Here is a 24,647-nt window from a genome sequence, read left to right on the forward strand (position 1 = left end):
TAATTTAAGTCACCTTTGCACATCAAACTTTGCTATTGTTGTTTAGATATTAGATCTCTATGGCTTCATTTAATCCTACAAAATACTATTACTGTTATTTTCTTCTTATTATTTATTATTATCATAGTTTTGCCTGTTTAGTTATTCATCTCTTAACTTTTGTACATGTTTACTAGGCAATCTCTCTGGAATCTTTTCTTCTGTGTGAGACATATCCATATATTGCTTCTAGAGATTCTGTTGGTTACAAATTCATCAAAAATTATTCATATACCATGTTATGCTTCCCACTATAGCTATAGAAAATTTAACTGTTGATCTAAAGTTATTTCTTTGGAATAAATATAGTTTTTTTCCCCTGGCTGTGGTTAAAATCTTCTTTTGTTCTTTGCTGTTTTGCTATTTCACTCTGGTGTATTTAGGTTTAGTATTTCTTATTTATAATGTTTGAGAGTCATTGAGATTCTCGAATTTGAAAATGTGAGTCTTTCACCAAGTTTTGTCAATGATTATCATTTTAAATGTGGACTCTGCACCATTTTCTCTCTGCTTTCCTCCTAGTAGTCTTGCTAGCCAAGTGGTAACTAGATTCTTCCGTACATTCTTAATCTTTCTTTTAGAATTACCACTATAATATATTTTTATTTATCTTCCAAGTCAGTCTTTCTCCTAGCTGCATCTAATTAACTAGGCAATTGCCACTGTATTCATCACATGAAACTACTATTTTCCCTCCTTTAACTTCTTTGGTTGTTATTCCAATGTGCTTGACAATTTTATGTCTCTTTTTTCTTTTAAACTCATTTTCTACTTACTATTTTATTTGATCAGTTATATTGCACACACTTATTTGTTGTATTCTTATTGTTAATTTTTATATTCATTGGGTATGACTATACTCTTTTGTATCCTTTTGGTCTTGCTCATTATACCTTTGTTTCTTGCATATCTAATCTTTGTTAGCTCATGCCCCTTAGGACCTTCATTTGTAATAATGTTTGAGGTCTTGTTTGAAGACTGTGTTCTACCCCCAATAATTTATATTTTGTTTTCCCATTTTCTTGGTGGCATTATATGCTTACAATGGCATTTATACACTCATTAGAGTTTTTCAGAAATCTATAAGAACTGTAAATTCAGGTGGCATGCTCAGTTGAGGTTTTTGATTTTGAATTCTTAACGAAGGTATTTTCTCCTGGTACACAATGCAAAGTTTGAGAGAAGAACGTTTCTTGCTGCCCTGTTTTGTGGGTGGATGATTCTTTAGTTTGCAGTCATACTAAGAGGATAGTTTTTACAGGTGTCAGTTTTGTTTTTTGAGTCTTCTATCAGATTTCCCACAAAATCAGTTTCTACACTTTGTCTTCTGCTATATGGTAGCAAAAATTGAAGGTTAAAGTCAATAGAATTTGACAGATGACTCTTTTAGAATCTTTGCCTCTTTTTACTTTCTGTTTGGTCTCTGAGAATTTTTAAGTTATTTTTCATACCATTGATAGATTCAAAGTTATGTTTTTATATTATGCTTTTTTAATAGTTTCTTGGTATTTTTATTTGTTTTGCAGTGGTGCCATTAGGGTATATCATTCTTTAACAAGAGACTGTTTCAATATGTTCTTTCCATTTCCATTATATTTATGTTTTAATTATCTCATATTTGTATTTTTGTAGAATTCTCCTAAGCAATTAAATAATCCCAAAGTTCCACTTTCCAAATTGCTTTTCTCCTAATTTGTACATCTAATGAGTTCCTGTAAACTTCAAGCTAATATTGATATTATTCAACTCTATTACATAAAATATTTACTTACTGTTATAGGTAAAAATTTACCCCCTCAACACTTAAAGTCCTAACCACCAGAATATCTGAATATGAGCTTATTTGAAGATACAGTCGTTGCAAATATAATTAGTTAAGATGAAGCAATACTTGCATAGAGTAAGCCCTTAATGCCTGCTGTTGTTATAAAAAGGGGAGAAGAGACAGAGACACAGAGCAAAGATTTCTGCATGTGGACGGTGGCAGAGCTCACACTTATGCATTTATAATCCAAAGAAGGTCAAGGGTAACTGGTAACTCTCAGAAGCAGAAAAAGAAGCTTGGGACAGACTCTTCTTCAGAGCTCTGTAGATGGGACTAATTTTGCTGGTATGTGATTTCGAAGTTCTAGTCTCCAGAACTGTGAGAGACCAAATTTCTGTTGTTTTAAACCATCCAAGTTGTGGTAAACTGTTACTGAAGCTATAGAAGACTAATACATTTGCCAAATCTAATGTATCTTTTTACAGACATTTTTCATGAAAAACCATCTAACCAATACTCTCATATGAAAGATCTACCATAATTACACTATTTTCTACTTATTAATATCATGTTTCAATTCTTACCAATTCTGTTCTTTTCTCAGCCAATCCATTCTGCCATATTATCTTCTTTATCTACTAAATATCATATCAACAGCTCTTTTTCCTACATTATGTTCACATATTATTGTTATTATTTTCTCAGAATCTTTATGTTTATATGTCTAGTTTAATATATTTTATATTTGTACCTGACAAAATGTAGCACTGTGCTGTACTCATTCAATGCATTTAATTTAACTTCAGCACGATTCTGTACAATGACTCTATGACTTGTTGATCTATTAGGCCTCAAATAAAATACATTAAACCTTTTTCCAAATAAAGGGATGTTCCCCTATTACTAATGCAAATAAGAATATTCCAAATTTAATGTTGCAAACTGTTGACTCCATGTTTCACAAAGAAAAATTGACTTATAAACTTAAACACTACTGATTTTTAACAGGCAATTAGGAACAGCAGTTATCATTTTTTCTTTTGACAGCTGTTATTTGTGCTTCTGGCACTATCATTTGTCTTGAACATTTTGTCTCTGATTTTGACCATTTTGGGGTATTAAGCATTAAAATATTTGTTGAATAATATGTAAACTCTGCAAAGAGAAGTTCAGTGCATTTGTGTAACTACAGCTGCGGATATTTAATTCCAAATGAGAAAAAAGATAATTCTGTCATGAGCTGTCTTTTACTAGTATGAAGCAATAACTAGCTGAATATTTTATATTTAACCAAAATCTACCTAATTTTTGACATTTGTACTTATGTGTGGTAGTATTATATATTTTTAAAATGTTGTTTTGCAGTCCATTCTTAGAAATCTTTCACTTCAAGTATTACTATTATTTGATTTTTTTAAGTTTTAAAACACATGTAAAAATAAATGAGGTCCAAATAAGTTATTTATTCGTGATCACAGAGACAGACAGTGAGAAAAGAAATAGTTAGTGTTCTTTATTACTAACAGTATTCCTACTCTTAGTTATTTCTTTTCCTGGACACAAAGATATTTCGGGCATCTATACATGTGTGTACAAATCTGCAGTATGTTTAACACTGTTCTGCTAGCTAAATAGCTGTCTGATTATTTATTATTCCCGAGTTTTGCTGTGTTGTACTTTGAGGCTTTCTAAATTAATAATTTTGCTTTCTTTCTCAAGATCCTGTATCTAACTAACCTCTGAAAATCCCAAGTCAGGAAAGTTTTGGTAAAACATTTATGAGGTATACAAGATCTTTTGTTTAGTTGTGATCTTAGGCTTAGAGCCAGAAGAGATGCAATCTCTTCACAGCCTCTGCTATTTCATTCTGTATTTACCAAGCTTAGTGATTATATACTCTGAATAGATACCTGGCCAAATCCTAGGCAATTTAATGTTTTTATGCCTCTGACATTCCAGTTCATCCTCCAAGTCTCATTTGTTCATAAATAAAATAATCTATTTTCAGATCACGGGTCCTTAAATAACTGAAACAGTTAAAACATAAAGAACAAAGAGGATAAAGTCTAGTATTCTAAAAAGATCCTCCAAAGACCATTTAGTTAATTGAATGGTCAATGAATGTTAACAAACCAAGGTTTATTGAATTATATTTACATTGTGTTGTAACTTTATAAAATTGATTGTCTTACAGGATTTAATAGGTATAAAGATATTATGTCAAACCAAGCCACTAAGGCACATACTATGATATAAACTGAGCTGTTGGATTGATCATTTTGCCTTACCAAATATTTCATATTACCCCTTTCCCAGTCCCAGTGGACACATGGGCGCACGTGCACGCACATGCACGCGTGCGCGCGCACACACACACACGATGTATTCCATAAATGCTTTGAGTGTCACAGCATGCACAACAAATGAAAAACTCTGTTTCTTGAATTCTGGGAAGAATTTAAAATCTATTAAACCCTGTTCATCCTTGAAGATGCTGTCTCCTCCAGATCCTTCAAGATTGGAAAAAGAAGGTGATGAGCATTTTTAAACTCAGTTCACTGAGCACTGAACAATTGCTTAAGGGAAGATGAGTTTGGCCTAAAAGACAATAACAAAACCATGATCAGTTTGTTTTCTGGTTCAGTGTTCTTTGTGCTGTTACTATGGTGTGATATAAGTCATTTTACAATGCTAGGAGTTGTTAAAATTAGCATCAATATTAAGAAATTTTCTATCTCTACCCAAGATGCTAGGAAAAAAAAAAAAAGTAGAGTTTAGCTTATGCCTATGTCCTTTATATTAGAAAATTAAAATTATTATCTATGTATATGTGATGCAAAATCACTCACGTGTATAGTGCAACTGAAAACATCTGATGTGTGAGATTTAGTCATTGCCTGCCATCCTGTATGTATGCTTAATCTATCTAGTGGTTAGCCATTATTTTCAGACCCTGAAGCTCTATCCAAGACTCTGTCTTCTACCAAAAGTGTAATGTAACTTGAAAGTTAAATGAATAGGATATTTTGGATTATAACATGGATATTTTATCTGTTGCTGCTACAAGATGGTCAACATCACTGTTTTAATGATTTTTATGAGAAAAACATTCTTTAGATTTTATGTTTCTCTTTATTTGTATATTTGACAATATTATTTTAAGAAATTTCATATGAAATCAAATGAAATGTTATTATGCACCATTTAATATTAACAAAATGGCTTCATATATCTTCATAATAAACTCATGTTAAATAATTTTGTATTAAACCTTAGATTATAGTGAAGTCTGCTGAGGCTTCAAGGACACAGGTCATAGTAGAAAGAGAAAACCTGGTATAAGAGAGCCAGAAATAGAGAAATCAATAGTTGTTACCCATTAGAAGTTCACATTATAATATTTAATGAGTGTAACAAACTTAGGTTTCAGCTATGCTCAAAGTCCCTAAGCTAATAGACACTTGTTCTAGTGAGGGAGGCATAGTCACAACGTTTCCAAAGTGGACAGAATACATCATGGGACACTTGTATTTAATTGGATTGGGTTGTGATAAAAAAAAAAAAAAATTGGAAATGAGGATTACAGAGTGTATCCCCTAAAAACAGAGGGCTTTAATGGTTTTGAGTGTTAGGTTGAAACTTAGGAGAAAGAACTAGAATAAAAGTCATACATCGGTATATAAATTGGATAAGAAAAACAAGAGAGCAGGAGAAAGGTCATAGTTTGCTGACTTAATAGATACTCAGGACTCTGAACAGAGATCTGGGTAAATACTAGATGCAGTACAGAAAAATAATACCAAACACAGCAATCTGTGAGTCTGAGCCTATCTGCAATATTTTTCCTTTAAAAATATATTTTTAAGAATTGTTTTGGGGATCCGATACCCTACATTAAAAATATCTTTGCTGAGATCTAAGAAGCAGCAGGAACTGTTTGTTATTTAAAACAAATGTCATTGAATTGATGGAGTTTGCTTCATTTGTTTAGCATAACAAAACAAATCCTGGTAAAATCCTAGCTTTAGAATTCCAATAGCTTAGTTTATGGTGCACCCCTCTGCTTTGCTACATTCCAACAAAATATGGTGTCTCTGATTGCTTGACCTTATGCATTTTGTAATTCTAATTAATTAGGCAATTCTAATTAATAAGATTATTTTATCTTACTGATAGTACTCTTGAAATAACTATAAAAGCAATGGCTATTTTTGGTAGCTGCAAGTACCAAAAAGAGATTACATTGATGAAAAATAAGTAATTATTTCACTTTATACAAAGCACACATTTTTGTGTATTTTACTTTTATTGTTTTAATTAATTAATAATTAATTTTAATTGACAATAATTGCGTATATGAATGGGAAAATAAGAGATATTAATCAAAGGTATATTGCTTCATTGGACTGAAAGAATAAGTCTTTGTGATCTATTGCACTGGATGGTGGCCAAAACGCAAGTTTAAACTCTGCTAGACCAGTGAGTTCTGTAGCACTTCATGAAAGGCAGTCTTGGTTGGTGTATAAGACAGGCTGGAAGGGGTGAATGGTCTATTCTATCTCCCCTAATATTGAGAGCATGAATAAGCATTCATGTAAATATAGAGTTCTGTAAAAATGTTTTAAAACTACAATTTTAAGTCAAGAATACAGGAAATTATATTTTGATATCTTAGTGCAATCTTGTTATTTTTTTCATATGCAGTCAATATATCTGCAATTTATGAGATACTTTCAGCCATGATATGCAATAAAAATATTTGTTTTATATTGTCTTTGAGAAGAAGAAAATAGAATTCTCATTCATAGCCAATTAGAATTAAAGAACATGTGATTATCAATCACCAAAGATTTGCCTTTTTTAATTTTAATTTTTTATTTTATTTAATTAATTAATTAATTAATTAATTTTTTTGAGACGGAGTCTCACTCTGTCACCCAGGCTGGAGTGCAGTGGCCGGATCTCAGCTCACTGCAAGCTCCGCCTCCCGGGTTCACGCCATTCTCCTGCCTCAGCCTCCCAAGTAGCTGGGACTACAGGCGCCCGCCACCTCGCCCGGCTAGTTTTTTGTATTTCTTAGTAGAGACGGAGTTTCACCGTGTTAGCCAGGATGGTTTTGATCTCCTGACCTCGTGATCCACCCGTCTTGGCCTCCCAAAGTGCTGGGATTACAGGCTTGAGCCACCGCGCCCGGCTAATATTTATTTTTTAAAGGAGGGAAGAGAACTTTAGACATAGAGGTTAGGATCATGTCCCACAATCCCTTTGGTAGTTACAATTTCCCTTTCTATTTGTATTAACGTAATGAACTCTTGCAACTACCTATGAGGAAATTATGATTGTTATACTCATTTTAGAGATGAGGAAGCTTGAGACATAGAGCTTAACTTGCTCAAGGTCATACAGCTAATAATTATTGGAACTAAGACTCTAGGCAATGGGGCTACAAGTTATCTGATTTTTATCTCAATGCTATGTGTAATCTAAAATTAGAAATCAGAAAATTTAATCAACAGTAGTTACTGTTTCGAAGTTTGAAGGACATAGCAACAATCATAAAAAGTAATGCCTCAAATACATTGTCTCTTTTATAAAGAAATAAACTTCTGCATTGAATAAACTGTGGGCATTAAAAGGACATTGATAACCTACAGATAAGAGAATAGCCATATATATAAAAAATATATGATATATATAATATGTGTGATACATATATTATATATCATATAGTAGTATATGCATATATTATATATACTATATATAATTTTTAACACATAGGTAGGTAATTTTACCTATATATGTACATGTATAGACATTAATTTCACACACACACAACACATATAGATGAAGATATCATTCAATCTTTAAAGTGTAACTAATATATCTTTTAAAGCTGAAATCCTGAACCATAACCGTTCCTGAAGGGTTTCATTAAAATCTAAAATTTTAGCCCATAGTCAATTCAATTTAATTATGATAGTAAATTTACATCACTGCAGGCTTAACTTTTGGACAGTAACTGAATTATAAATTTAAAGCAAACAACTATTCTCTTCAAAAATAGTATGAATGTCTATCATGTTTGGGCTTGATAAGTCCAGCTCAATGTAAATCTCCCCTCCTCCTTTCTGGGAAATGAATGAAAAGATGCTGAACTTCATTAGTAATTACTGAATGCTTATGCATATATACATATGTAAACAGACTGCAAGGTGTCCAGGAAGATGTTAAGGAAATCAGATCATCTGAATAGCATAATAGCCTACAGGGTCTCAGAGGAAAGCATGTTATTTAATAATAAAAGGGTAGGTTCATTATGATGCTTCCATTTGCCTACTGAAAACAATATCAGCAGATATGCAACATGACACCTCTTTCCCCCAATGTCACCGAGTTTTGAATAGTTACTAAAGTTGTTAGTAGTTACTAATAACCAATAGTAGTTAATAGTAAAATTAGATAATGTATTTCAAAAAAGAAATTTGCCTATGAGAAAAATGGCCTAAAAATTAACATTTTATCATATGGCATTATTTAGCAGAATGTATTGAAAACTTAGTCACTCTATAGATACATAATCTATGTGGAATATAAAAATCAAACAAATAAAAATAAGAGGCTTAATTATTTATATTTAAAATAAGAGACTCCCCCCTTTCCTATAACATTTATTTTATAATACTTACAGTTTTAAGTTATTCTTCTATCTTTTTGAAATATATGGAAATATTTTTAAAAGTTAAATAAGCTTCTTGTCAGGTTTAAAACCCAAGAATATCTTTCTCCAAGTCTTGGGAATCTTCTCTTAGAAATGTAATCATGAAGAAAGGGGTAGTGCCCTTATTTCCCAGTTTTTTTGTGAGGGAAGGAGCCTAACTCAGTGGCTGCTTCACTCCAAGTTGTAAAATTTTCTCATGAGAAGGATGTGAAAAGTTGATTTATTTATTAATTTTGGATTAGCCAATTCATAAACACAGATGGCTACTTTAATGACCTGTTGATTATAGAATGACCTTTGTGTATTAAATGGTGCTGTCGGGGCCTCTTATTTGAGCACTAGTTATTGTTTATCTTGAGAACTCATATGCAATGGATTAGATCTGCTTCACTATACAAAATAATAATATTTATTCCTGTCTTTGCACTCCCTTAGCAGATTATCTGTGATGAACATCACATTCTGTTTTGATACCTATTCAGTTATAAAAGTTGTTTTCTTTTACTTCTACATTTGCAGAGAGGTTTTCTAGGTTTGGAGTAACTTTTATTTTTAATTATATTTACTCAACAGCATTTATGCCATAAAAAGGGAAAATTCAAATGTTTCTCATTTGATGTAGACAAATGTTTCTCATTTGATGTAGACATCTTAAGTGTTATATAGTGAATGTAATTTAAAACTGTATCTCATTCGTGTTTAATTCTTAGATCTTGCTTTTAGTAAAAATGTTTTGCTGAAAAATACAAACGTTTTATATTACTTAAAATTGGGGCCTCCAACACTTCATAATTATTTTATGGAATTTAATAAATATTGCTAAAGGAGTTCATAAATTTCCTTTAAAAAGTCAGTTTTGATTTATAAAGGAAAATAACAATAGTTTCTTTTTTCGCCCTCAACTTGATTAGTGATATAACTTGTACTGTTTGGTAGTTTAATTGTGATGTTAAAATGCTGGTATTCTATCCTGGGTCAAGACAGAAAGCAGTGAAGCATAGAAAGGGAGAGAAGTTTCCACAAGGCAGCTATGCTCTATTGCTCATTGCATTTGACATGCTTCATGATGAGTGAGGGATACACAAAGTACTATTAAGGGAGAAGACCATCCCTCATATTGTCTTATGCCCAATTTCTGCCTCCAGAGAAAGAAGAAGTAAAAACTAAAAGGCAGAAATGAAATCCACAGGCAGACAGCCCGGTGCTACACCCTGGGCCTGGTAGTTAAAGATCAACCCCTGACCTAATTGGTTCTGTTATCTATAGATTACAGACGTTGTATAGAAATGCACTGTGAAAATCCCTATCTTGTTCCTATCTAATTACTGGTGCACGCAGCCCCCAGTCATGTACCCCCTGCTTGCCCAATCAATCACGACCCTATCACATGCACCCCCTTAGAGTTGTGAATCCTTAAAAGGGACAGGAATTGCTCACTCGGAGGGCTCAGCTCTTGAGACAGGAGTCTTGTCGATGCCCCCGGCCGAATAAACCGCTTCCTTTAACTTGGTGTCTGAGGAGTTTTGTCTGCAGCTCGTCCTGCTACACTATATGTAACTTTACTGCAGCCAGACACAATTATATCAGTGAATATTTGAAATTACAGCTATTTACAAATAATTCACAAATTGACAATTACATGCACACAGATCTTTATGAAAACTGGAAAATTAATATGTATTAATATTTTTCCTAGCAATATTTGTCAAGATGAAATTATTCATTCTAATATTATTATTCCAATGTCTTTTTTCCTTCTCAAGCACATAATCTACTTTTCCTATTTTATATAATGAAAAAAGAAAATAAAGCAATTTGCTACCGAGTACTGTTTTTGCACATTAGACCAGAGTATTTTCTGTTTTGACATATTACTTAAAGGTTTGTCTTAATATTAAAATGAAAATTCTTGTTTTCTGGTCTAGAAAAGCAAACAGATAAAATCAAGCAAAGAGACATGGAACATAGATACTAGTAGTAGATACTAATAGTAGATAATACAAATTTGAAAACTAAGATGAAAGTTAACTTTGCACTATACTCTTCCAAACATTAATGTTTATAATCTTCCAGTAAAAATATAGGAATTTTTAAGAAAATGACTTATTTAATGTGACCTAAATTTAAAATTGCAATGCAATTCTGACACGATTATTCACTAAAATTATCAGGGTTACTCTAGCTAGATTTAATCTTTCATGCGTGTTCAGACATGGGGAACTGGAAAAGTAATTAGCTTAATTTTGAAACTATACACAGGTCTTCAATGAGGCGATCTATCAACAGACTAATCTAGTACAATGTTGTTCAACCATGGAAACTTGAGGAGTTATTTAACCTCTTTGACATTCAAATTCCACAACTATTATTATAAAATCTGAAGACTAATTCTACTTTTCATATCTCACAATGTTTGTTTGTTTGTTCATTTATTCATTTTTATTGTTTTATTTTTTCCCTGAATCAAATGAGATATTCCATGTAAAAACAGCTTGTAAAATGTAAATCACTGTATGGACATTGTTACATTTGCCCCCTTTTCAAGCTTCCTGGTGCATAAATCCCCAGTCTGTGCTTTCTTAGCCGGTATTTGAGATACTCAGTGCTCAGTAGTTCCAGAATTTTTCCAGGATTTCAGTGGCTCTAAGAGTTTGACAGGAGATATGACTTAAGAAAGAGAAATTCAGAAGAGTCTGCATTTCATTAATGCTGAAAGAAATCTACTTCAAAGAAATGTCTATTCTCCTTTTTGGCTCTACAATTGAAAGTTATTTCTAGACTTCTTAATTTGTCTATTATTTCTTTTGTTTGAAAAATCTTTAGATTTGTTTAAAGCCAAGGACAACACTCATATGCATGTGTTTGCACATTAGTACAAGGTAGGACATCACAGACATGAAACAGTAAAATTAAAATTAGAGACAGCACTCTCATCCACTCCATGAAATGGTTTTGTATTCTTTTAATATATATAGAGCAGAGCAATATGGAGATACAACTTGCTATGTAAATCCTCAAATAAGTTTGAATAGAAACAATACTAAAGTGTCCATCCAAGTAAGTGTTGTCTACTGTGTTAGTTTAGGTGGCTATAACAAAATAACATAAACTGGGTCATCTATAAAGAACAGTTATATATTTCCCACAGTTCTGGAGTCTGGGAAGTCCAAGATCAAGGCACTGGCAAATTCACTATTGCCCTCTTTCTAGTTCATAGATGGTCATCTTTTGACTGTGTCCTCACATGGCAGAAGGGCAGAACTCTGATCTCTCCATCCCTTTATAATATATAATATAATGGGAATTAATCCCATTCATGAAGGCTTCACTTTCTTGACCTCTAGTCAACTCCCAAAGGCCCTATCTCCTAACACCATCACATTGGGGGTTGGAGTTTCAACATATAAATTTTGGAGGAACATAAATTCAGGCTATAGTACCGATAGACATGTGGAGTGATGAGAGCCCTAAGCAATCCTGTTGAAACCCTGCCTTCAACAGTCGCCTCAGTAAAACTTAGAGTTTATGACATTTTTATTTGTGCAGATCTTAATCTTCTTAAGAAAGCATTGAGACAAATAACAGTAAGAATGTCAAAGGAAGTTATAATATATATAAAAAAGCATTATCTCAAAAAGGTATGAGATAAATGTAACAAAGAAATCGAAGACCACAAATTCATTGGCCATAAATTACTTTCTAATTATTTGCTTATTTTTCTTAAAGCAGGCAAGAGGAAACAGTAACACATGGCCACTTATGGGATTATTATCATCAGAAAGGGAGAAACATTGATTCCTTAGAGGATGTGAACTGTACCTTGCATATCTCTTCTAAAAGCAATATGAACTTAAATCTTCACCTGAGGCTCTGTAAAAAAAGCACAGAGTGATACTTTTTTCTGCAGTGTTCATGCAGATAATGAAATCACAGACTTCAAATGGCTGGACAATTTAACAACTTTAGACAACAACCAAGTTTTGAACGCTAAAGTAAAGCTCAGTGAGCTTATGTCTATGTGGTTTGGCTCTCAAAGACAGACAAAAGATCACCTAGAAGAGTGGCTGTGTTAAATATCATCTAAAGCATTTAACACAGATATTTTCTCCAATTCAGTATATTTATGGGGACTGACAAATAACATAGAAAAGCATATTCTCAGATGACAGACTAGAGCACTGACTCTGAAATGCTGATGGAAGGTGCATTCAGATGCATTAAAATTCAGACAATGAACAGACATAATTAGAAATTTCTCTAGAGTTGATGGTCGCTTTAATTTAGACCATAGGTGGTTCAAAGTAGTTGCTAAAGATCATGAAGAAGTCAAGCTTTAAGTACAGATTTCTTTTTACATGCAAAATTAATCAGATTTTCATCATCAAATGACCAGTGAAGTCATTTTACTATATGAATATTTCTTCTTGCTAACTCAAATTTCAAGATACATATTGATGTTATATTCTATGAATAATATAATCATTCTCTATACCAGGCTTGTAATTCTTTTTTTTCTTATATCACTAAATGTAAAGTATTAATGTGGCTGTCAGACAATAAATATTTAAAATATTGTTGTTTTATTAGCTATCATAAAGTATAAGTATCAGTTAAAAACAACTTACATATAATTTATTGAATTCGATTACAGGTCCTGCCTACTCCTTAGACAATGAGAAAATGAAGTACCTTTAATAAATACAGGAATGACATGACCTGAAATTTAAAAGTGCCACACTGTGGGAGGGTCTATTAAAACATCAGTTGTCCTTCTCCCTAGATTGTATTTCCCAACATCCCTTCCAGTTCAGTGTGGCCATGCAACTGAGTTATTTTCAAGTAGAGGCAAATGAATGTAACCTATGAGACTTTTAGATGCATAAAACAACTTTCCACCCATGGTCTTCTATACTCTTTGCCTCTGCTACATGAAGGTTGATGAAAAGGAAATTCTTCCAGGAGACATGCTGAAGGTGTATTGTCACTGACATTTTGCTATTGAATTAATACATAGAACAGAGCACTTCCTCCAACCTGTACATTCCTTGATCTGGATACTTGATTGAGAATAAGTTTATAGTCTAGAAACATTACACATTGAGGTGTGTATTTGTTAGTAATGTTAGCCTGTTCACGTCATTTAACTTTGTCCTACACAAGAGATCTTGCTTCTACTGAGAAACATACTTCTTTGTATTTCTATATATTTGTGAAAGCTGGTCTCTAACATTGTATTTACACATGGATTAGTTTGATGGTAGCTTGTATTCTCCAAATTCTTTGAATTCATCTCTTATTCCACATCATGATCCCGCCACTCTGGTCTTCTTCCGGTTTCTCGAATACATCATACACATTTCTGCTTTAGAACTCGTGTACGTAATTTTTCTTTCTGCCATATTCCCCTTTCTTTCCTTCCTTCTATGCCTGACTCCTCATCTTTTAGGTGTTAGTTCAAAGGCCATCATATCTGAGATCTTCCTTGGCTCACATGAATATAGAACATCTATTGCTTGACTCCCTCTGTTGCGTTATTGTGTTTATCATTATTAGAATGAATGTTGCTGCTGTACTTTTCAGCCATATTTGTATGAGTGTGTACGTGTATTTTTTTCTCTCCCTGCTCCAAATCTAGTCTCTAATATGACAAGAACTATGTCTCTTTTATTCAGCAACTTTTCTTCAGTGTCAAGGATAGATAATTCCAGGTACATATCAGGAGTTTGATAAATATGTTTTCAACTCAATATGAACACTGCTTTTTCAGATAGACCAATAGGTAAATAATTAGATACCTAAAGCCAGTAGGTTCTTAACAGATTTTAGTAATGGCAGTTTATTTTCAAGTATTATTGAGCAAAATAATTTATCTACCATAGAGCTGAATTACAAGGTTAGGTGAAGCAAATATTGACTGTGGTTAAAATTCCATAAAAGTTTTGTGTGTACCTATTTAACATTTTATAAAAATTGAAATGAATCTATAGTGTTTTACATAAACCATAACCCCTAAGTTAATGAAGAGTTTACTGCTTCTGGAGAAAGTAATTAAGTAAATGTGAATTATTCATTGATTTTGTTACAAAATTCAATAAACTTTTAAATATAGTATTGTTAAATCAAGTTAATGGAAATATAAAAACCATGTTTAACTTATTTAAAAATTAAAGTCATGAGGCTTCGTATTCAAACCTGATAAATTAAACATGTGCTAATTAGGAAAACATATAGAGCTGCATTCAATATATATTATATATTTTTGCATAAATGGTTTATAGAATGAATGAATGTGGAGATGTTGAGCATGAAAAAACAAATCTGATTAATTTTTAATTGATGTCTGCATTCACTATATAGTATATTTTAGGTTATATTATTTACAAGATAAATGCATTTTTAATTATAAGCATATATTTAGAAAACCAATTAAGAAGACTGTATGTTAAGAATAAAAAATGTATATATTTGTATGTATATATAGTTTGGTTTTTTGTTTGCTTATTTCTTGAGACAGGGTCTCACTCTGTTGCCCAGGCTGAAGTGCAGTGGCCCGATCACGGCTCACTGTAGCCTCAACTCCTGGGCTCAAGTGATCCTCCTACCTGAGCCTCCAAAGTAGCTAGAACCACAGGAGTGCACATGTTTCTGTGTATTTGTATATTTTGTTGAGACGAGGTTTTGCCATGTTGCCCAGGTTGGTCTTGAATTCCTGTGGCTCAAGTGATCCACTTGCCTTAGCCAGTCAAAGTGTTAGGATTACAGATGTGAGCCACTACTTCCAGCCAAAATATTTTTAAAAGATCAAAAAATGACCATATAATATGTTTTAAAAAGTAAAGTAATAATTAAATGTTGTCATTTGAGATAGTTTTTTCTTTTTTTTTCAACAATACAGGAAATCAAGACACACACTACAATACCATGGTTTATATGGGAGGATGATTTACCATCTCCCATCTTTACATCTACCTATGTATGTATACATTTCCTATTTATACATTTAAAACAATCAATTTCATATTTATTTCTTCTCAAATTGAAATCAGTACTAGAAAAAAATGTAAGTAAAAAAGCAGGTCTCTAATACCAAGGAAATTATAGGTAATTTAATGAAACTAATGAATAAACAGATGAGTCACAGATAAGCATGCATGATTAATAAAATAACATGGTATTTACATGTTATTGATAATACGAATAATGTAGATCAATAAATTTGTTCCCTTTGGATAAATGAAAAAAATATACGTAGAAAAATTGGTATGATCTTGTCAATAAAAATGTAATATAAGTCTCTCAGAAAGAAAACTTCATCAGAGATATTTCTCCCTTTTAAAAGGAACAACACTTCAATTAAGAAAAGCTATTATGAAGCACATTTTTTGAACTTAGAAGTATTTTCTTTATTCAGGTAAATTATTTAACTTTCTTCTATGAGTTGAAAGGGGAATTTATTACTGAACAGAAAACCTTATTTCACTAATCAGTTTAAGAAATTTTCTTTATGAGATTAAACTTTTAAGCTCTTTATCAGAAAAGATATATTTTTCTATTTCTATTGCTGTTATTAGTTTCCATTCAATAGGAATAAATATGAACTCTGGTTGACTAGTTTTATTACAGAGATTGACTTGTCTAAATGGTAAATATTTATATTTTTATGAGTGTCAAGCTCATAAAATGAATTTTAATAATTTGTGAACACCAAAAACCATAAAAATATAGTAAACAGTGACAGTTTATAAATATAAACACTTACTCATTTCACATACGAGAGGACTTGAAATAATTTTTTTCTACATGTTAGTACTTTAAATTGAATTCATTTCCCACAGACATTATAAAAACCCCAAAGTGATTTATGGCATTTAAAACAGCAGCCCCTCTCTTCTATTCCTTCTGCATTGTTAAAAATAAAAAGTCTTAGGAGACTGAGGCAGGAGAATCGTTTGAACCCCAAAGGTTGAACCTAGAAAATGATGTAGCTCAAGTGATCTAACCTTGAATGATGAGTCTATTATTTTAAATGAATTTGACTTGCATTCATTCCTTCTTGTGAATAAAATGCACAGTACCAGTATGTCTCAGAATTGTGCCTCATATTATTTATTTATGTATTTATGTATTTATGTATTTATTGAGACAGAGCCTCACTCTGTTGCCCTGGCTAGAGTGCAGTGGCGCCATCTTGGCTTACTGCAACTTCTGCCTCCTGGGTTCAAGCGATTCTCCTGCTTCAGCCTCACGAGTAGCAGGGATTACTGGTGCATGCCATCACAACCGGCTAGTTTTTATATTTTTAGTAGAGAGGGGGGTTTCAGCATGTTGTCCAGGCTTGTCTGGAACTCCTGACCTCAGGTGATCCACTCGCCTTGGTCTCCCAAAGTGCTGGGTTTATAGGCGTGAGCTACCGCACACATCCTCATATCTTATTATTGACTCTATATTTTCCAGCCTTCCTACATGTGCTTTGTTGGCTCACTACATGGTTTTAATATCATCTTAATGTATACTAAGTACCATCACTCTACAGCCAAACATAGCATACCTATCTATATGTTCCCAAAGTCTTGCAGGTAGGAACTGTACACCTTACTCAGCAAAGGCTGTAATATGCCCCAGAAACTACTGAGCCATAGACTCTTTATATTTTCTGCTAGTCTCAGAATTGCATTCATATACTGTGTGTTGCACAATGCCCATTGTAATGTGGTATTAACCCTTTGAGATAGCTTGTTGCTTTATGTGTAACTTCCCATCACACATATGTATCTGAAAACTGACTAGAGAGTATGAACCCCATTGGACAATGCATTTATATACCACACTAAATATTTATTTTCAGAAGTGCTTGAGGATATTTTCCTTCAGCTCAAACTTGTGTGAAATTTGCATATCCTCAAAACTAACCTGTCCCAACTGTAAATGACAAAGCTAAATCCTTGTCAAGTCAAAAGAAGGATGATAGGATTTGGGATAAAATCAAAATTAACACATTAATAATAAATAGGTTATTTCTAAAGCATGATTCATAAGATGTTTTATGTTTCTAAACATAACAAAAATTTACTTCTGTTCTTCAGTTGTTCTTTTACAATACACATGAAATTTTAAAGTGGAATCATTAAAAACAAGTAAACAAAACACTCTTTGTAAGATGCAATTAGTAAAATATAAAAAAATAATTAATTAGGACAATGACATATAACAGCAAGACTTACAAAGATGACAAAAGTTATCTTTGATAGACAAGGTAATTTTTATATGATACGCACATCACTGGCTGTTGAGAAACAGATGTAAAGTACATGTATAGAAACACAATTTATTTTCTTTTTATGAATCTCATTGCTATATACCTTGTCAATTTTTCTTAATAATGAACCTGCAAATTTGGGCGAGGGGTTTCTCTATGACAATCCATCATGATATCTTTGGAAACAGTGTGTTTTTATTACTTTTTTCAATCTTCTAGAATTAATTTATTTTGAAAGTTTTAGTGTGCTTGTTAGAATTACCAAGACAATGTGAAAGATAAGCTTTGATTGCAGAGATCCTTGCGTTATTCCTAATTTTAAAAGAATTTTCCCAACATTTCCTTATTGATTGATGTTATGCAGTAAGATATTTGCAGGTAATCCTTATCAAGACAAAGAAATTCTCTTTGTTTTTTAGTTTTTTAAGATGGCTTTTATATTATGAAGACATATCAGGCTTGAAGAATACTTATTCTGAATCCATCTATCCTGTATTCTCTTTATTATCTTCACTCCGTTAATGTACTGAATAGTTTTTTAATAGATTTTGTTTGTTCACCTCTCATTGCCAATTCCCAGGATATATCAACTTTTCATGTTGAATTACCATTTAATATACTGCTAGAGTTGGACATTAATAGTTTGAAAAATATTGGGAGCTTTGTTGATGAAGAAATTCACTATACCTATCTGATAATATTCCCATCATCTTTTGGTATGTAGGTGACATGGCTTCACCAAATGAGATAGAAGATATTCCTTTATAAATTTCTTTAAAATATTTGGATACCATTAGAATGATATACTCTAGGAAAGCCTTATAGACCTTTATATTGTCAATCACTGGGTCTGGTGTTTCTCTTGTAGTTTGATAAGAAATATTTTAATTACTTCAATTTTATAGGGGTATTCAGATTTTTGTGATTCAGATGCAGGTTATATTTTTTCTAAGAATTCTGGTATTCCAGCAAAATCTTCAAGTTATTACTATAATAAAGTACTCTCATTTTTAATGCAGTTATTTTTGCTTTAGCATTACTAATATTATTTTTACATGTGTCTGTTTTTTTTTTTTTCTTGATCAATCTGGCTAGAGATTTTTCTCTCTTATTTTATCTTTTTTCAAAAAACAAACTTTGCACTTATTGTTTTCCCCATGTTATGCTATTTTTTCCATTTTCACTGTTGTCTAATATTATCTGTACTATCTCTTTTACACATTGTCTTTCTGGGCTGAATATTTTCAATGTCTTTAGGTTTATCATTCAGTATAATAATTATTTATTTAAAAATAAAATATTAAAGTATAATAAATGTATTTTTTCTAGAAATTTAGTTCTTAATTATTATTTGTCTTTTTATACCTAATAGTCCTTGTCAATTGGTGAATTGTGTGATGGTATTCTGTATTTTGTTTAAATTACATACAGAGTTGTATATGCTGTATCTGTAGCTAGAGCTCCTGGGGAGTCTCAATATTATTTTCATTATTTTTTCTATTTTATTCTTATTTATTTATTTATTTATTTAATCTTTTACTTTAAGTTGAGGGTACAAGTGGAGGTTTGTTACGTAGGAAAATTTGTCTCATATGATTTTGTTGTACAGATTATTTAATCATCCAGTTATCAAGCCTAGTACCCATTAGTTATTTTTCCTGATCCTCTCCATCCTCCCACCTCCACCCTCTGAAACGCCCCAGTGCATGTTGTTCCCGCAGTGTGTCCATGTGTTCTCATCATTTAGCTCTGACAAGAGAATGTGGCAATTCTTCAAACACCTAAAGACAGAAATAGCATTCAACCCAGCAATCCCATTACTGGGTATATACCCAGTAGAACATAAATTATTTTGTTTTAAAACATATGCACCTGCATGTTCATTACAGCACTATTTATAATACCAAAGGCAGTGAATCAACCTAACTATCCATCAATAGTATTTTCATTAATTCTAAATCACAGGGATTTTGCTTTCTCATGTGTTTTGTCATATCAACTAGCCTGTATTAGTAAGTCTATACATTTATTCTTTTAAACCATAAACAAGTCATATTATGCACATGTTACAGTCTGTCAAGATCATCTTCAACTATGAGTTTCTCTTGCAGAGTACTAAAGTTTTTGACATCTGAATTTTGATAAAAATGAACAGCAAGAGTAAGGGCTACGGCATTTGGAGAATAACATCAGTTCCTTCATCTTATTTTGTTGTTTATGGTAACTCATGAAATTTGCTCTTCATAAATTACCTCAGACTTTTCAGAGTTGATAGCAAAGCACTATTCCTCTAAGAAAGGCCAATAGGGCTCCTATATGTGAGTGTGTGAGGAGACTTAAATATAAGAGTGTTAATAAATGTCCAGAGTTATTATTTGAAAACCATAGGAATTATTAAATATCTATATGATTTTCTACAATCACATATTAGAAAGAAGGCTAATAATTCACCTATTAATTTTATAACTTTTATCAGTTTTATTTTTAGAAGAAAATAAATATTTATTTATATGCATCACATTTATTCTGCTATTTCATCTCTACTTGGCAATATTTGGTATTTATTACTTATGAGGGTGACAGTCATGTCCCAGTGGAGATACACAGTGAAATAAAACATTATCCTCTGAGACTCTCCTGGTGTGAAATTCTGACCTCAAATTATCTATTCAAATAGGCAACTGCTACAACTGGAATGACTAGATAAATTCACAAGAGAATAAATCTTGTTTCAGGTCAAAGAACAGAAAAAATATTTAAAGAAAAGAACTAACCTTCATTATATAGGTGCAAACAGGTGATATTTGTTGAGTGTGTTTGTGTGTGTGTGTGTGTGTGTGTGTGTGTGTGTAACTTCAGGATGAATAAGGCTAAGGCAGATGAAATATTTAAATGTAGACATGTTGAAAGCTGATATAATTTATTCCAGTGAAATAACAGATTGTTAACATAATGCAATTATTTCTTTCAGTAAAATATTTATTAAAATATATCATCTTCTAATATGATTAGTGTATTTCCCCAAGGTTAACTCTGTATTGGAACATTTCAAAATATAACTTTGACTAATTTAATTGGAGCAGAAGAACAGTGCGTGCACCTACATTAAATTGACATTAAATGGAAATAGCAAGAGCAATGCCTAATAGTATGTGCCTCTAATCCACTGAAGGCCTGACCCTAATGGCCAAAAGCACTTCAATTAAGTTTCATTGCTCTTCATTACATTTTCTCAATATATGTGTCTGATGTGATTGTTTTGGCTCTCACAAGACACAGGAACTTTTGATAAGGGCTAGGGGTAACTTTGTTTTTTATGTAATTTAATTCTAATGGGAAATGTCTCTACGGTTTTTAGAGTTCCACTATTCAGTGGTATTTTATCTTTCTCTTTGGGTTATTACTGCTTTCTAATCTTGCTTAGAATATGTAATTAATTTAATTGTTTTTTTTCTCTCTATGCTCTATGTCCTTCTATAATACAGGATTGCACAGATTGCCTTTTTGTGACAAAAACAGAGGAAGAAAAATAGCAGCAACCAAGATTATTATTATACTTAAATGGTTTCTCATGCTTTATGAAGATCTTTATGTAAAAATATTAAGCAGTCCATTTAACAGAGAAGTATGTTTGTTTCACATGTATCAGAAAATGTGAGTCTTAATTAAAATGGATCCTGACGTCAAATGCTATTGATGAGAAGTTATTATTCTATATGTTATATTTTATATCAGTGTAATGTGATAGGAAGTTTTAAAAGACCTTATGTGTTTCTGCCAGATAGTGATACAGTGATAAAATATCAGCAGTTAAAAAAAAACCCAAAAAACCGAATGAATGGTTCATATGAATGATGACACTAAAAAGAAAAAAAAAAATCAGACCCTCAGAACGAAGGTATATCTTGATAAGCAAAGCTGTTAGATGTTATGTGGCAATATCAGATGTCAGGAGACAGAAAGAAAATATTGGTTGCTTCAAAGGGATCTAATATAATGAACATAGTTGATCATGGTCCCTCGGTTATAGAATCAAGTTGGTAAGACTCTACTAGTGAGTAGAAGTTAGGGGGATCAAGATTTGTTAAGAAAATCTTATGTATTGTTTAGCAAACTATATGTAGAAGAAACTATCAGAGACATAGAGAATTACACAATATTTATAGGTAGACATAAAACTGAATAAAACTTCATGTAATTGTTGTTATATATACTACTTAGTTTTTCACCAACTAATTTCTTTTAATATTTTATAAAACTATGTTTTTTTAATTCATTTATATTGATATACATAGTTCTAGTTTAGTCACAAAGTTTCAGAGTGCATACATATGAAGTAAAACATAAAGAATGTAAAGGGGTAATAAATATAAATTCAGAATTATAAATATCTCTGTGTGAAAGAAAAATACAATCAGTAAAAGTTTGTAGGAATGATTCAACTGTTTTAAGTTTTATTTGTTAATAGTGGAGACAGAGAATATTTTAGATTCTTTATTCATTTTATATTCCTGAAATAGCTCAAAATAAATTTAAGCTTTCTCCAAAATGTCTATCAATGTAATTTATAAATTAATGGCAATGCTATACATCAGAGTCCATAAAGATAAGAATATATCATGAACATTATAAGGTAGAATTTGAGAAGGAACTGATAGTAGAAGTGAGTATTGAGTATTATTTTTTCCTTCTATCGTGATCTGAGCCCAAATCTCTTTCCACAACAAAATGATCTTCAACTAAAATTTCACATTAATGGATCTTAAATAAGCATTAGTGTAGTATATAGACTTAATTCTTACACCAAAGCTTATTTCACAGTCTCTTATGGTTTTTTCAAGTGCACATATGTTTATTTGTGTAGTCCTTGCAAATCCAAGTGTTTAATGACTATATGTAGATAAGTGTGTGCATGTAAACATACATACTTACACATTAAGTTCTATGTCTGTTTAATTTATATCTCCTTCTAAAATATCCATCATTACCTATTGTTTTAAGACAATTATCTTCAGTAAATAGAAACACACAGAATAGAATGTCTTTATGTTTTATTGTCCCTGTGAAGACAATAGCATATGAGGTGGCTTTAATATTAGAATATAATACAATTTTTTTTACTTAGTTGGCAGATTGTAAAGACAATTTATTGTATGGTGGAAACAGCATTTAATCTTAATGAAATCAACGTGGAATTTCTTCTTCCATTATCCATGGCAGTTTGGAAAATTGTATTCAATTTTCTGTTTTTTATATTTTGAAGCTATGCAAGAAACACTTGAAACTATAATTTTGAAATTCCTTCATGGTGTGAAAATTTTATGGTCATTTATCACTAAAGATGATGGGAAATAAAAAGCATAGAGCTAATAGGAGGTATAAAGATATACTTAGAATGTAGAATTAAGGTAACATTTTTAATCATCTCTGCTATTCCTACTTATATCATTATTGAATTGAAATTCATGCACTTTATATGCAAAGCTACATTTTTTTTTGTTAAAATCAAATAAATATACTGTCAAACTCCAACCTCCCAATTTAACATTTGCATGTTTTCTTGATTTTAAATTGTATGATTGAAGGAAACAGAAATGCTTTTATTTTGAAATTTGAGAAACACCATTTAAATAAATTTTACATCTGCCAATTTGCAGTTATATAATCAGAGTTAATTAAATCAATTAAGAGGTACACTATAAATAAGAGGTGCCTTTATTAAAACCTAGCCTAAATGGAAGAAACAGTTATATATTAGTGTGAAAACCATAGAGAAAATAAATCCATCAGTCCAGGAACTACCTAAGTTAAACTTACTATATTATCAAAAATTTATTCTGCCCTCTTCATAACATTACAGGTGTATGTGGGTACAATTTCTGAATGTTTAGTATTTTCAAAGTTTCTGGGAAAAAAAATGCACTTAATTGAAAACAGTAAGAAATTTACCATCTGTTTACAGAGCAGCCATATCAAAGCAAAGTGTTGCTCTGTGGTATACGTCCAAATCCCTAAATGAAATGCACAAGGCACACATGCTCGCAAACGTGGTTTAAAATAAGAATCCGGCCGGGTGCAGTGGCTCATGCCTGTAATCCCAGCACTTTGGGAGGCTGAGGTGGGTGGATCATCTGAGGTCAGGAGTTCGAGATCAACCTGGCCAACATAATGTAACCCCGTCTCTATGAAAAAAAAAAAAATTGCCAGGCGTGGTGGTGGGTGCCTGTAATCCCAGCTACTTGGTAGGCTGAGGCAGGAGAATGCTTGAATCCGGGAGGTGGAGGTTGCGATGAGCCGAGATCGCGCCATTGCACTCCAGGCTGGGCAACAAAAGTGAAACTCTATCTCAGAAGAAACAAAAACAGAGCAAAACAAAACAAAATAAGAAGCCAGTTAGTGTGATCAACATCTCCAAACCTGGTCTGCATGCACATTACTTATAAATAAAGAAGCTGTGGTTTCAAAGACTTAAAAGTGATAATTAAGGGTAATAGCACATGCTTTTGTTAATAATAAGCATGTTACATAACCACTGACAACTTTTAAGGATCAAAACTCTTCAACGCATTAACTAGAGGTTGGATTTACAATATTTTTCCCTAATTTTAATACTTTATTAAAGTTACTCAGCCTCTTATTTATCTCTATCTAGAGTTATTGAAATGATTAAACTTACTTAAAGCACTAAGTTAATTGTATAAGCAAATATTGTAATCTCAATAAATGATTTCTATCATTTTGTATAATTCTTATTATTATATCATATGATATATTCTGGTTTACGTCATTCATATCATTTAGCAAAAGTAATCAACTATTAAAATTCAGTGAAACTGAAATCTGTGTCAGGCACTCAGCTAAACTCATTT

At 31.9% G+C, this 24,647-nt stretch overlaps 1 long non-coding RNA gene across 1 annotated transcript in view; it reads left to right on the forward strand.

Moving 5' to 3' along the window:
- Positions 1 to 21,466, forward strand: part of LOC105486066 (uncharacterized) — a 52,655-nt gene extending 31,189 nt beyond the window's left edge. Inside the window, exons 2-3 of the long non-coding RNA XR_989926.2 lie at positions 20,514 to 20,575; positions 21,264 to 21,466. This is a non-coding gene — a long non-coding RNA (uncharacterized lncRNA). The remainder of the gene's footprint in view (positions 1 to 20,513; positions 20,576 to 21,263) is intronic.
- The last annotated feature ends 3,181 nt before the right edge of the window (positions 21,467 to 24,647 follow it).

Source organism: Macaca nemestrina, chromosome 3 (assembly GCF_043159975.1).
Source record: "Macaca nemestrina isolate mMacNem1 chromosome 3, mMacNem.hap1, whole genome shotgun sequence".
NCBI lineage: Eukaryota > Metazoa > Chordata > Mammalia > Primates > Cercopithecidae > Macaca > Macaca nemestrina.